Source organism: Equus przewalskii, chromosome 1 (assembly GCF_037783145.1).
Source record: "Equus przewalskii isolate Varuska chromosome 1, EquPr2, whole genome shotgun sequence".
Taxonomy (NCBI): Eukaryota; Metazoa; Chordata; class Mammalia; order Perissodactyla; family Equidae; genus Equus; species Equus przewalskii.
This window is the reverse complement of record NC_091831.1, coordinates 68777659-68783539: the sequence shown is the minus strand read 5'-3', so window position 1 is coordinate 68783539 and position 5881 is coordinate 68777659. Positions and strand designations below refer to the sequence as shown.

At 48.3% G+C, this 5881-nt stretch overlaps 1 long non-coding RNA gene across 1 annotated transcript; it reads left to right on the top strand.

The window, feature by feature from the left end:
* Positions 1 to 300: 300 nt before the first annotated feature.
* On the top strand, positions 301 to 2647 carry LOC139074804 (uncharacterized). Its single transcript, XR_011524605.1, has 3 exons — positions 301 to 425; positions 729 to 1127; positions 1206 to 2647. It is a non-coding gene; the product is annotated as an uncharacterized lncRNA (long non-coding RNA).
* The last annotated feature ends 3234 nt before the right edge of the window (positions 2648 to 5881 follow it).

Here is a 5881-nt window from a genome sequence, read left to right as displayed (position 1 = left end):
TGAAGAATCACTAACCAAGTCTAATTCCTCCTCTCCACCTCCCTCCCCACACCTTAAACATGGAGTCTCTTATAGGAAGTGGAGGACAGAAGAAGAAAAAGTGGGAGAACAGGCTTCAGTGGGTCCCACGGAAGCCGTGTGTGTGTGGCCTTAAGGGCAGATCTCACGGGTGGCCAAATGGACCCCCATCTCAAGGGCCTCCCTGGGCTCTGTCTGTTGGTGACCAGGGGCCACTTTTGTAAACATAGTTATGATGTCACTCATAGCCACACCCAAAATGCACTAGATTGGGACCTGTGTGTTGGGGAGGGGGGATCTCGGACCACAATTCCTCCCTCTTTCATCTGCGCCCTATCAGAGACCTGTAAGCGAGCATGGGGTCTGGAAGGGAGAATGCCCTCCCCTGCCCCAGCCTTCCTGTGATGGTGAGCATGGACCACTGTGCACCACCCTGGCAGGCACGTGGCCAGGGACGGGGAAGAGTGTGGTAGACAAGGTTTAGGGGACCAGGAATTCTCGGTCCATGCTTGCCCTTCTATGAAATAATATGGTGTGTTCTTTTTCTGATGGGGAACTCTAGGAGCAAGTTTTTGGAAATGAATTCAAGGAAAATAGCTTGACAGAGAAGCAGTTAGCCCTTCCATTTGGGATGACTTGCAAAGAAATAGGCCACCCACCAGTCTGTATCTAACACAAATAATAACCATTCTTTTTCTTCACGTCATAAGGACAGCACTAACTTCAGATGCAATGACATCAGAACTTCTGGGAAGCACCTTTCTTTTTCAGGATTGAATATTTGCTTCTCTCTGTGAGGAATTCTGAAATGCGCTGGAGACACACACGCAGAGCAACAAAGCATGTGAAAAACAAGATCTTCTATCATATCGGGCAAAGCTTCCACTCTCATTGTGGATCAGAATGGACACAATCCTTCCCTGACACTAAACATAACCCACCTCAGTGCATTAAAGGATGGTTCAAAACCAGGGTGTTGACGGCCCTGACCACCCCCCTGCCATGTGCCGATTGGGACCTTGACTCAGATGATTCCTGGATCAAGAGACATCTGATCTTCACTTTCCCCAAGGGTGGGCCAGAAGGGAGCTCATTTTGTATCCATCGAGGTAAGATGGTCCCAGATTCTTTTTCTTTCTGTACTTTTTCCGCTACCTTGTTTACACATCTCAGTTACTCACACACAGGAGGAGTAAACTCTTGCCACCCAGCTGCAACGCCCAGAGATTCAGGACAGGAGGGTAGATGGTTCCCGAGTGCCCTGGACCTGGAAAGGCCACGCTTCTGCAGCCTGCTTCCCAGAGCGGGCCCCGCTGGAGGACACCACCCAGGACCTTGGGACACTGGAGGCAGCGAGGCCCATGGCAGGCGGCGGCTGGGCACAGGGGCTGCAGGAGCTGGAGGAGAGGAACTTCTCAGGAGGGCCTGGCCCCTCCAGATCCCAGCAGGGTCCACCCTCTGCCCGGCATGGGGCTCCACATGATTCCATGAAGGCTGGAGGCTGTGACCAGGGGTTGGCACCCTGCCTCCTGGAAGGGCTCAGGTGAGAGGCCAAGAGTACCTCTGACAGCCTCCTCATGTGTGCCAGGGCCCAGCCAATCCCCAGCCCCCTGGTTGTAACTTCAGCCATTCCCTCCCTCAAGAAAGGTCATTGCATAGAGGTAAGAGTGGCATAGTAGAGGAATAATCTGAACTCTTCACACACCCACCCAATCATGTATCTCTTCAGAAGTTCACTATCAGGGTGAAAGATTATATGCACCTGGCCTACCCAGGACACGCTGACTGCCCAAGTGCACGGGAGACCTGCCCCCTTTCCCTACACCCAGCGACAGGTAAAAAGGTGGGCAAGTGCTGGAGGAGTGAGAATGGGGTAGGAAGGAAAGAGGAGAAGCTGAGAGGAGGAAGGGGAGAGGCACAGGGAGCAAGACAACACAAATCCAAGCCTGAGTTTCGCCTCAAGCAGGGCTCAGAAATGTGTGTCTGCAGAATTGGGACGAGTCACGTGGGGACTAAGCAACAGGATGAAGCATCAGTCACAACCTCCCTGGGCATTGCCTGGTGATGTGTAACAGACCTCTGCCAGGGTGCTGGCATTCCCATGGTGGAGGGAGGCAGAGGGGGCTGGGGAGGGCCGCCAACCCCAGACACCCGGGAGTGCTGACAAGCCTCTGCACCCCACTGGGGGTTTAAGTGTCCACTTGTGCATAATGAGGCGTTGGTCTCAGTGCTCTCTGGGACCATTCCAGCTTGAAGAGTCTGTGATGCTGAGTCTGAGAAATTGAATATTGATTGATGATTCACACTCAAGGCCTAGAGGTAATTGGAGCTAGGTGATTCCTCATAATGAATCAAAGTATCAAGTAGGTAAAACAGAATTGTTTACCCTCAGAGTTCAGCCTCAGGCAACATCGCTAAAGGGAGATATTTTTTAAAGAAATCTGTCTGCAAAACCAAGTCAGATCAGGAGATGAGGAAGTGGTGGCCTCTTCAGAGGGAGAGCGGCATGATAGGATGAAGGCTGTGAGGAGGGCACCCCCAAACCTCATCTTGCCAATGCCTGGCACACACTGATGCCCAATAAATGTCTATTGAATTAAATTGACATAAATAAAACATCCCTAAAGTACTGTGTTTGTCAGAGATTGCTAGTTAGCCCCCCAAACCAGTCTCCTTTTTTATATCTCTATAGAGCTCCCACTTTTTAGTTGAGCACAGGGCCACTCAGTATAAAAATTACTTTTCTGAGTCACCCTTGAAGCAACATATTTTGACCAAGTTTGGACCAATGATATGTTAATAGCAGTATCACATGAAAGCTTCCAGGAGCTTTCCATAAAAGACAGCTAGTCATGTCCTTTGTCTTCCTCCTTCCTGCTAGCTGGAATATGTATGTGTGATGACTGGACCTGAGCAGCCATATTGGACCAGGAAGTGATTGTGTGACTTGAGGCCATGCACAGCAAGATAGATAGTCCTGGGTGTCTGAGGACTTTGCGGAGTAGAGCCACAACACCAGTCCTGAATTGTCTGTCCTCAGACTTTTATGAGAAAGAGAAATATATTTCTATCTTGTGTAAGTCACTGATATTTTGTGTCTTTTACTCACAAATGACCCTAATCCATGCCTCTGGGTGCCAAGAAGTCCTCAGTACTGTTTGCTGAATGAATAAATGCCACAGCAGTAATGTTTATTATTGAAAAATAATAAAAATGAGGAAATATAGACAAAATATTTTCCTGTAAAGATAAAAGAGAGTTTGAGACTCATGCTCTATCCTGCCTAGAGCTAATAATCAATAACTAGGTATAAGCCGGAGTGAAACAACTGTTTCTCCACTAAATACCAAAGTGCCTCACACCGAGCTCCCCACAGCCCGTGAGCTGAGCCAGGCAAAAAGGAAACAACGTTTTTCTTTTTTAAAATTTTTATTTATCTTATTTTATATTTTTGCGGTTTTATTGAGCTATAATTGACATACAACACTGTATAACTGGAACGTGTACAGCATAATGATCTGACTTACATGTATTGTGAAATGATTACCACAGGTTTAATTAACGACCACCATCTCATATAGATACCAAAAAAAAAGAAAACAATGTCTTTCTCCTTGTGATGGGGTCTCTGAAGATCTTCTCTCTTAACGACTTTCAAACATACCATGCAGCAGCGTTACCTCTGTTAACATCATGTTGTACATTGATTGCATCCCCAGTACTTAATTTTCTTGTAATTGGAAGTTTGCACATTTTGACTACTTTCTTCCAAAGTATTTTCTATAATCATGTTTTGCTTTTGTCGTGAGCCCATATCTTCTCCCAAGAGCAGAAATAATCTTGTTGTTTCCAAATAAACTCTGTTAATGACTATGAAGTCATTTCAGGACTTAAGTTCTGATGTTTCTCCCTGCTCTGCCCTGGGGGTGCATCAAGGCTCTGGGGGACTCGGGAGTGCCACACTTGTGGGGAGGAAGTATGGGCCTCAGTCCATCTCTGCCCACGTGGCCCCTCTGTGCGGTCCTCATTGCCATGCCTCTGCACCCTCCACGGCTTTTCCATAGCCCTGGACACCAGGTCCACCACTCTACGAGTAGCTATGTCCTCCTCACCAAAACCATGAGGCTCTTCCAGGCACCCCCCACCCCCCACCCTCTCAGCAGTTTTAAGATCTCCTGGGGTCTTAGGACTTTTCCCTGATCTATCCATTTCCCTGATCCATCCATCCATCTTCCCAAGATCCATCTTGAGCACCATAGCCTTGGCCACCCAGGACCCCCTTAGGTGCTGCTCCGAGCTCTGGCCTGTGTGGGCCACACCCCAGTGCAGGGCTCCGATGCTCAGGGGTCCCCCAGCTTATCATTCTTGTGGCTCATTTGGCCTGAGTGTGCCCGACACAGAGTTCCTTCTCAGAGACTCACAGCACCAGTGGCCTTGCTTACTACCTTACCCTCCTCCCTGCAGCCCAGAAAGAATTTTCCTCCCTTCACTCGATGGTGAAGAGAATGGGCTAGGCGAGTATTCTTCCAACCAGTTGTTCATGATGTGGATCAAGGCTGCCCCAGAGAGAGAAGCCCAAGGTGACCTGGCCTACATGCCGACCTATATGACCCGATGGATTCTATGGTGTGGATTAGGGCTGCCCCAGGGAGAGAAGCCCAAGGTGACCTGGCCTACATGCCGACCTATATGACCCGATGGATTCTATGGTGTGGATTAGGGCTGCCCCAGGGAGAGAAGCCCACGGCATCCTCCCCTACATGCCCATCTGTATGACCAGGTTCATATCTAAAGTTATACGACCACACGATAACCAGACCCCATCTGCAGTGAAACCATTTAATGACTTTTTACATCATTTTTTCTTTTTCCAGTAAAAATAAGTCACGTACCCATGCCTTATAAATTTAGCCCTAACCCTCAACACAGGGCAGCAGCTCTTTACTGCCCATGGGTCCTGTCCCCATGCTATTCCACACTATTCTCTAAATAAAAGAGCACTACTGCCAGACCTTGAGAGTCCAAGAAATCTTTCTTTTGACTCTTCGGCTTGGCGACCCCGCATCAATTCACAGGTAAACTGCATACACTTCGCTCTTTATTTCTTAGCCTTTTGATCCTCACCAAAAGCCAGGCTTTTGCCAATTGAAATCCTTAGCTTTCAAGACGTTATCTCTGCTGTGGTTTTCACAAACCTATTTTATTTAGAGTCAAGGCTAAGAATATGACTCCATTTTTTGGCTCTGAACTTGTCCTCTAATGTTGGAAAGCAGGGCCATGGGCTAGAAAGGAATACCAAGAATAAAAATGATTAGTTAACTTTTCAAAATGTTTTCCTACAACGTTAAGATAAACAGATCTACTGAGTCTCAGAAAGTGCTCAGAGGTGAGGCAGAAAAACCCCAAAATCACAAAGAAACCAAGCTCCCCTGGAGCCGTAGATTCGTGGAGCCGTGCTGCCTCCGAACGTGGTGTTTAACCCTCCTTCAGCTTTCGGTCACTTGCCGTGGAAAGCATCCTGGCCCAGGACTAGCCATTCCACCGTGGATTTGCCCTGGAAGACCTTGCTTACTCTGTGACACAACATCTTCTTTAAGAGGGTCATGGGAGGAATGACCTCTGCCTCACTTTTGTGAATAATTGTGCTTCTGAGCGACTGGCTTGTTTTCCTCACTGGATGCCAGGAATCGCTGTTGTAGAACGTACCAGGGGTTGGTTTTACTCAGGTATGGTAAGACACACAGACATGGAAAGATCTGTCATGAAGGACGAAGTTTTGTAAACTCACAGATCCCGAGAAATGGGGCCATCCCACAGGCCCTGCAGGGAAGCACCAGCACAGTTAGGAGGCAGGGGGGCGGTG